Raw genomic sequence first — 9,723 nt, forward strand, 5'->3', positions numbered from 1 at the left:
GTGGGCCGCGGTGGGTTCCATTGCGGTCCATACAAAAAGGACCGCGGACCGCATTGAGCTTCAACCTCCAAAACACCACCTCTCTGAACCTTGGCTCCACGGACCACACTAAATTGAGTGCGGTTGCAATGATCCTAATGTGGACCGCACAAAACCCCTTGCGGCCGCATTGCCTTTTGGCCTGAATATCAACCTCTATGAACTTCACTTGTGCGGACCGCACAGAATGGTGTGTGGCTGCACTGGCCCTATTTGATTGAGCTTTGTCTTATTTTGGTACTTGTGCAAGTTTCACTCCTTTTTGAGCTGGTTTTTGACATCTTGTCACCTTGTTAATCAAACCTGCAATCAAGCACAACTTGTGAGCCTTTGGGACTATTTTGTGCACATTTCTAATCAAAACTTAAGCAAGAAGGAATGTAAAATGCATCATATTTCCTTGTTATCAACTCCCCCAAACTTAAGCTTTTGCTTGTCCTCAAGCAAACAAAATAAGACCCACCCCGTAAGAGAAAATCCAAGAAATTCAGTTGTCCTAAAGTGAACTCAACTAACATCAATTGGGATTAACAATTGCCCTCAATATAAATGAATCATTAACAACATTTACTCCCTTAAACACCATGGATTAAGTGCGACACAAGTGCATCAAGAGTTGACTCAACACATCAAAGAACTCTTTCTATTACTTTGGTCATTGTGGAACCCAAACTCACACATCCTCAACTCTCCCTAAGCAAACCTCACCTTTGGGATAGTGGCACTTAGAATGAGGTTAATAGAAACTCACTCATCTCTCTCAAGGAAAAGTCACAAGTCCGGCTCTAAGTACCATATGCTTGCCCCTTATGTGAGTCACCACTAATGTAAGCTTCATTCAACTCAAGATCATATAGGGCTTTTGTGGAGACATAGTGAAGGCTTTTGGTTCAGGGTAGGAAATGTTTGGTCTAAATAGGTTCCATATTCCCTTAAGCACTTCTTTTGTTTCATTTTGGCACACATTCACTTGACTTTTTAAGTCATTTCACTTTTTTTAAGGGGTTAGAGAGACACGCTATCACTCTTTCTTGTTCATTTCAAATCTTTTCTCCTTTCTCATTTTTCCACACCTTTCATTCTTTACTTATCTTGAATCCCTTTATTCATTTCTATATTGAACATTCTTTTTGTCTTTTTGCTTTTTTTCTTTTTCATTGCCTTTCCTTTTCTTCATTTTGTGTCTTTTTACCACTTTGTTACAATCCTCGTCTCTCCCCCCAAACTTATACTTTTGCCATGTGCTAAGGAAAGATCAGATGCCAAGAGAGAGTATCTTTTAGAACGGGTAAAGGCTTGTATTCTGGTTCTTGAAGGAAAAAGGTCTAAGGCTCAAAAAGGTTGACTAGGGATTTTATCATTGGTAGGCTATGAAAGTGTTCAAACTACCATTTGGATCAAGGAGAGCCTATAATCATGTCTCAACTCAAAAATTCACTTACGATTTCGCCTTAACAAACATTCAGGGCAAGTTCTAAACCAATGGCTCGGGACTTGGACTTGCAATGCAAATTTCTCACCACACAAGCTATGAGATCGCTAAAGACACAGAGTCGGGGGCCCACAACAACCTTAGATAAGATTTGAGCACACAATGGTTCCAAAAAACTACTTGGTGATTATCGGCCAACACAAGAGTCTCAAGGTCACAACTTTCACCATCCTATACACAACGATTTATTTTTGACCATAAGATCAAAGGCAAATGTGTTAGGCCCAAGTGAAGCTTTGCTTGAGGCACTCTTAACCACTAACTACTAAAAAGCAAAAAGAAAGGAAAAACAAACTCAAACCCTTAAGAAGGTAGTCATGCCATCCATCATCGGGAAGAGCCACCCAGTTCACACAAATTCCACATTTGGAAAGAACCGTGGCATTAAGAAAATCAAAGGCTTATTGCAAAAATCCAAAACAAGAAGCTACGAACACAAATAAGAAGCTAAGAAAGAAAAATTGCGGAAAGTAAAATGAATATATACAAGAGGGGTTTGATCGAATATACAATAAGGGGGATGAATATATACAATGTAACATAACTTTTAGGTCTCTACCCAAAGTGAAAAGTACAAAAAATGTAATGAAGTGCTAAAATTATATACATACCAAAAATGAAAAAGGAAAGAAAGAGATAATAAAATTTGTGATATATATACAGTCATCCGACAAATCAAAGTAGGGCCTACCCCCTCAAATGAAAGTTGACATTGTCCTCAATGCCAACCAAGCAAAATAAGCACCAAAATAAAGGGAAGAGGATACAGAAACTCCTTATGGCCTGTCTGTCTGCATGGGATCCTAAGTGGTCCCTAGGTCCTCTATAAGCTCGGGAACCTGAGACTGCCTCCCTATGACCTGCTGCTCTGCTGGGACCTGGACCTGGATCGAGGCCTGGGCTAACTCCTGGGGCTGGCTGAAGGAATCTCCCTGCGGGACCTCCAACTGTATGACTGCATCATCTTCACGGGGAATCACCCTCTTCCTCTTTGGAGGCCTCTCCGACTGCACTGGCTGGGGACGGGCTGCTGGCACTGGGTCATCTAGAAATAAATCCAAAGGCAGGTGATATGCCTTTAAACTGTCAACCTCAACCCGCAACTCCTTCACGGACTCCTTGGAATCCCGCGTCTTCCTCATCTTCTTGGCCTCCCTAGCAAGCTCCTTGAGAGCTTTCCCATGAGAATCCACAGCCTCTATAAGAACTTTCTGAGTGTCAAGGATTTTCTTCTGGTTGTCCAGAATATCCTTGAGGGCGTCCTCAATAGCCTGTGGGACCTATGGAGGCGGAGGTGACGACTGAGCTGCCATGGTAGAAGTAAGGATAGACAAGTTAGAGGAAGCTGTTTGCATCCAGTTGTTGATATTGAGAAGAGCCTGGCTTAGATGGTGGGCAGTCACTGGATAGGCCGAGGTGGAGGGTATGTCTGGAACTGCCGAAGTGGATGGACCAGGGGGCATGTCCGCTGAGGTGGAAGAAAGATGAGTAGGAGCCACTACCACTACTGGCTCTTCAGACTGTCCAGTTGAAGTAGTGGCTATTCCCTTGAAGTTCTTGCCTTTAGGGTTGTCATCACCCTGCATGCTGTACCATGAGAACAATGTCTTTGCTTTCACTTCGACATCAAATTTCTGCATTTCTACCTCTAGGTCCCCGAAGTACATGGTTAAGAAGCTGAGGAAAGGGTAGTTTCTGTCACTTTCACTCACTACCTGCATAATAACCCGAGATATCACATTTCCGACGTTAATCGGGTACCCCACCATAATTGATGCTACTAGTACTGCCCAGTGAAGAGGGAGTGAGTTGTCGTGGGCAGTAGGGTCCAGTCTGCTGCACACGAATGTCTCCCACCCCTTAGCCTCGAAATTCAAACTTCTCCTTAAGATCTTCACTCCCGCATTCAACCAATCAAGGGTGGTACCTGGGATTGCTAGGTACTGTGCCAACCAAGGACGGGCCGCCTCACCTAATGCCATCTTATCCAGATACAGTGATTCATCCTCCTCATTGAAGCCCAAGTAGTCATTTATTGTTTTCCCATCAAATAACACTTTCAAATTTCTCACCTTGGTCACTTTTGTGCCCTTCTTGATGTGGGCAGCATTGGTGTAGATTTCCTTGACCAGGTGCTTGTTTTCATCCACACAGTTGCTTAAGAAGTACTATCAGCCCACTATCTCTCTAAACTGTCTTCTCACATTGGGGTTGTGAGGCAAGAGGTCTGTATCCACAAAACTTCGCTCCAGAATCAATTTCCTCACAGGCTACCATTCTCTGAACTTATGGTAGGCCACCTCACTCACCAAACGGTCTTGCCACACCTCCGGTTTTCTAGTTCTCACTACTCCTACCGCCTGAGGTTCACCCCCTTCTCCTACTGCCTCCTCTTCTTCTACTTCCTCTTCTTCTCCTTCTGCACCCTCTCCGGATAATGAATCTGTGGGAGAGGTGGAGTATTCATTTCCACTACTGGCAACTGAGCCCTCAGATGACTTAGAAGATACACGCACTAAAGCTTGTGCAGTGGGGGAAGGTGGAGGAGTGTCTCTCGGTCTATTTCTTTCTGGCCAGTCAGTAATGTACTCTGGCACTGAATCTGATGATGCCCCCCAGGAGGGCTCGTAGTCGCTCCCCAACTGATTAATAGCCTTATCAGCAGCTCTGATGAGTTTCCTTGTGTTTTTTATGTTTTGTCGGGCTTGGGAGGGGGTCAATTTTATCATATTTTGTTTCCCACCCCAGGAGGACTCTCCTCTACTTGCTTGTTTAGCACCCTTGCCTCTTTGTTTCACCATTGTCTGCAAACAAATTCAATCATGCTTTGTTAGTATCAATATAACAAATGTTATTCAGAGTTGCAGGAAAAATAGTTGTAGACAGTAAAAACATTACAGAATGCAGTTCCGCACAAAATGTAGTGCGACCGCACAGAGGCCAATGCGGACCACACAAAATGGCACTACAGTCCGCACTGAGGTGGGGTTCAGACTACCCACTCTCTGAATAAATGCATCGCTGATCGCACAAAATGGCAATGCGGTCCGCATTGAGGCACCACGGACCGCACAAAATGTAATGCAACCGCGGTCCTCAATGATCAGGTTTCAGAACTTCTTCAATGTGGTCCGCACAAAATTCCATTGCGGACCGCACAGGAGCACCGCAGACCGCACAATTTCCACTGCGGTCCGCACTGAGTATCCATTAGTAGCACTAACTTAGGGTTCATGATTTACTCGCTTTTAGTCTAAATTTTCACTAATTAAAGAGTCCCTAAGTATTTTCCCAATGTTTTATCTACCTAATCTTAATTTAAATAAGAAATGAACTAACCTAAGCTACCAATTCAAAAGAAATACGGGAAAGGCAAGAAGAAGACACAAGAAAAACAAGAACTAAAAGAAAATAAATAAATTAAACAACTAAAAAGAAGTTAAAGTTACCATATGTGAGAAGTACTGATGATTAATCAAGACTATGCAGATGAACTCGTGCAATTTTACTGAAGAACAATGATTTTTAGGGCTTTGAGAGTAAATGGATCGAAAAGTTCAACCGGTGGGCCTTAGGTACTATTTATAGAAAAAGTCATGGGGCCCAACTTACCTACCCACCGCGGGACGCACAAAATGCAGTGCGGTCCACACCACACATCATTATACAAGTTTGAGAAGGCAACCACTGTGGTCTGCACAAAATACCATTGTGGCCGCAGTGGTCCACCGCGAACTGCACAAAATGTAATGCGGCCACGGTGGCAAACTTCAGAGAGTTGGTTTTTTCATCCATCATCAGTGCGGTCCGCACCGATTTTGTGCCCTCGCACTAAGTTCTTTGCGGCCACACAAAATGTAGTGTGGTACGCATTGTAAACTTCAGAGACTTGAACATTTTTTTTTCACTTTGTCCTGCACTGCATCAACACAATCTTGTAGCATCTCACAACCAGTCAATCCGAAAATAAATCCTATACTACAATGAAAATCAAATAAAAATAAGAAGAAGAACATATGGGTTGTTTCCTAAGAAGCGCCTGATTTAACGTCGCGGCACGACGCAGGTTACCATCAAATCATTTGAGATGAAGAAGTGTCACCACGTGGCTGTCATCAATTTTTCCCAAGTAGTGTTTGACCCTGTGCCCATTCACTCTGAAAACTTCACCATTTTTGTTCTTTAAATTAAGTGCACCAAAAGGGATCACACACACCACTTTAAAAGGTCCACTCCATTTTGACTTAAGTTTTTCCGGAAACAGACGTAACCGAGAGTTCAACAAGAGAACCAAATCACCCACTTTGAACTCCTTGCTACAAGCATATTTATCATGAAGGTACTTCATCTTGTCCTTGTACAAGGAAGAACTGGAGTAGGCATAGAATCGGAATTCATCAAGTTCATTAAGCTACTCCACACAAAGATTGGCTACAACATCCCAGTCAAGATTTAGCTTCCTCAAAGCCCACATGGCCTTGTGCTCTAACTCAACAGGTAGATGGCAAGCTTTCCTAAACACCAACCGATACGGAGACATACCAATCGAAGTTTTGTAAGCAGTCCTATAAGCCCATAGAGCGCCATCCAACTTCTTCGACCAATCTACCCTATTTGCATTGACCGTCTTTGACAATATGCTCTTAATTTCCCTATTGGAGACTTCAACTTGACCACTTGCTTGAGGATGATAGGGAGTAGAAACCTTGTGATTGACACCATACTTTTAAAGCAAAGTGTCAAAAGCTCTATTGCAAAAATGAGACCCCCATCACTTATGATTGCATGAGGAGTACCAAACCTTGTAAAAATGCTCTTCTTGAGAAACGCAACAACACTCCGGGCTTCATTGTTGGGCAAAGCCACGGCTTCAACCCACTTTGAAACATAGTCCACCGCCACAAGAATGTATGTGTTCCCACACGAGCTAACAAATGGGCCCATGAAATCAATGCCCCATACATCAAAATTATCAACCTCAAGAATGGTATTGAAAGGCATCTCATCTTTCTTCGAAATTCCACCCGCTCTTTAACATTCATCACACCTCTTTACTAGTTCACTTGCATCTTTGTACAAAGTGGCCAATAAAACCCACAACTAAGAACTTTGGAACCGTCCTCGCCCCACCATGATGGCCACCATAGGGAGAGGAATGATAGGCGTCCAAGATACTCAATTGCTCTTCCTCCAGGACACACCTTCGGATCACACCATCCGTGCAAATCTTGAACAAGTACGGCTCATCCCAATAGAAATCCAAACTATTCTGTTTGAGCTTCTTCCTTTGGCTAGAAGAGAGCTCACATAGGATTATACCAGTCACAAGGAAATTAGCAACATCCGCAAACCATGGCATACCATTCACCGACACCGAAAGGAGTTGTTCGTTAGGAAATGAATCATTGATCTCTAGGCTATCACGAGGCCTCCCCTCCTCATCCAAGCGGGACAAGTGGTCCGCCACTTGGTTTTCACTACCTTTCCGGTCCACAATATCCAAATAAAACTCTTGAAGTAACAAGACCCATCGCATCAGTCTAGCTTTGGAATCCTTCTTCGTCATCAAGTACCGGAGTGCGACATAGTCGGTATGGATTATGACCTTGGCACCCATGAGATACGGCCAAAATTTCTCCATTGCGAACACAATATCCAAAAGTTCCTTCTCAGTCACTGTGTAGTTCACTTGAGCATCATTCATTATCTTTCTCGCATAGTACACCGGATGAAACATTTTGTCCACTCTTTGACCCAAAACCGCCCCAACCGCAACATCGCTCGCATCACACATGATCTCAAAGGGCAAGCTCCAATTAGGTGCGGTAATGATAGGAGTGGTGGTCAACTTATGCTTGAGAAGTTCAAAGGCTTGCATACATTTTTCATCAAACACGAACTTGACATCTTTTTCCAATAGCTTGCATAAAGGATTCACTATCTTCGAAAAGTCTTTGATAAATCTCCAGTACAACCCCGCATGCCCAAGAAAACTTCTAACTCCCTTGACAGAGTTAGGGGAGGGAGCCCTGAAATCACATCAATTTTTGCTTTGTCTACCTAATACCATGCTTTGAAATTTTATGCCCAAGAACTATGCCCTCTTCCACCATAAAGTGGCATTTCTCCCAATTTAGAACAAGATTGGTTTCTTCATAACGGGCCAAAACTCTATCAAGATTCCTTAAGCACTCATCAAATAATCACCCACACTAAAGTTGTCCATGAACACCTACAAAATGTCTTCCACCATATCAGTGAAAATGGCCATCATACACTGTTGGAATGTTATCGGTGCATTACACAACCCAAAAGGCATCCGAGAAAAGGAAAAGGTGCCACATGGACAAGTGAATGTGGTCTTCTCCTAATCTTTCGGAGCAATCAAGATTTGGTTGTACCTAGATTATCCATCCAAGAAATAGTAGAAGGTACACCCAGCAAGTCGGTCTAATATCTGATCAAGAAAAGGCAAAGGAAAATGATCCTTGCGGGTCATTTTATTCAACTTGCGGTAGTCTATGCATACCCTCCAACCGATGACAGTTCTGGTAGGAATCAACTCATTTTGTGAATTTGCAACCACGGTCATGCCACCCTTCTTCGGTACACATTGCACCAGTGAAGTCCAGGAGCTATTAGAGATGGGGTACACAACCCCGACATCCAACAACTTGATCACCTCCTTTTTCACAACTTCTTGCATTTCCTCGTTCAATCTTCTTTGATTCTCCAAGGAGGGCTTTGCATCATCTTTTAGGATAATCTTGTGCATACAGAATGCAGGGCTTATCCCCCGAATATCAGCTAAAGTCCATCCAATTTCCTTTTTCCGCTTTTGTAGCACCTCCAATGTGGCATCAACCTGCATGTTAGTAAGACAAGAGGAAAGAATAATTGGCAAAGTAGAACTTGGGCCTAAGAACTCATACCTAAGGTGTGGAGGCAACGACTTCAACTCCAACACCGTAGGTTCCTCAACTGAAGGCTTTGGTGGTGGAGTCTTCCTATTCTCGAGATCCAAAGAAAGTTTTCTAAGCTCATAAGAGTACGAGCCCATTTCAGGTAACGCATTCACACACTCCACCTGACTTGCATCCTCATTGACGTTAAGATTCAACAAAACGGCCTCAAGGGGTCCTCCACATTTATCATTGCACTGGTATCATCAACTATTACTGCTATGACAAGGTCCACAAAATAGCACACCTCGGAACTGTTGGGCTGCTTCATTGACTTGCACATATGAAAGACCACTTTTTCATCACCCACCCGGAAGGTGAGTTCCCCTGCTTCTATATCAACTAACGCCTTCCCAGTAGCAAGGAAAGGTCTCCCCAAAATGATAGGAACTTTATAATCCACCTCATAATCCAAGATCACAAAGTCAGCTGGCAAGATAAATTTGTCCACCCAGACAAGCACATCATCAATAATACCCAATGGTCTCTTCATCATTCTATCTGCCATTTGTAATCTCATGGAAGTTGGTTTGGGTTGCCCAATACCCAAAGTTTTGAAAATTGAGCAGGGCATCAAATTGATACTATCCCCTGAATCACATAAAGCATTAGCAAAGTCCGCACTCCCAATGGAGCAAGGAATGGTGAAAGCACCGGGATCTTTAAGCTTCGGGGCCATTGAATGCACTATTGCACTAACTTGGTGAGTCATCTTTATAGTTTCACAATCCATGGACCGTTTCTTTAGTGAGTCCTTCATGAATTTAGCATAGCCCGACATTTGCTCAAGAGCCTCCACCAAAGGCACATTAATGGATAAGCTCTTCATCATGTTATTGAACTTTTTAAACTAATTTTCATTTTTCTGCTTCGCGAGCCTTTGAGGATAAGGCGAAGGTGGCCTTGGCAAAGGTACCTTGGCTTTAGGCATAACCGGCTCTGGCATGTCTATTACGTGTTTCCTAGATGAATTCACGTCATTTTGAGTTTCCACCTCGGCATCTTGAATATCAATCCCCACTTCTTCGTTCACATTGTCATCAATCACATTTTTAGCCACCAAAGGAAATTCATCTTCTTGCAACTCAACTTCATCACTCAAAATTTGCTTTTGTTTGGAGGCATTCACATCACCGCCTCTCCCACTTCTTGTAGTTACCGCCATAACATGATTGTTCCCACCCTTCGAGTTAACCACCGTATCACTAGGTAGAGCCCACTTAGGATGAG

Source organism: Nicotiana sylvestris, chromosome 9 (genome assembly GCF_000393655.2).
Source record: "Nicotiana sylvestris chromosome 9, ASM39365v2, whole genome shotgun sequence".
In the NCBI taxonomy this organism is placed as follows: domain Eukaryota; kingdom Viridiplantae; phylum Streptophyta; class Magnoliopsida; order Solanales; family Solanaceae; genus Nicotiana; species Nicotiana sylvestris.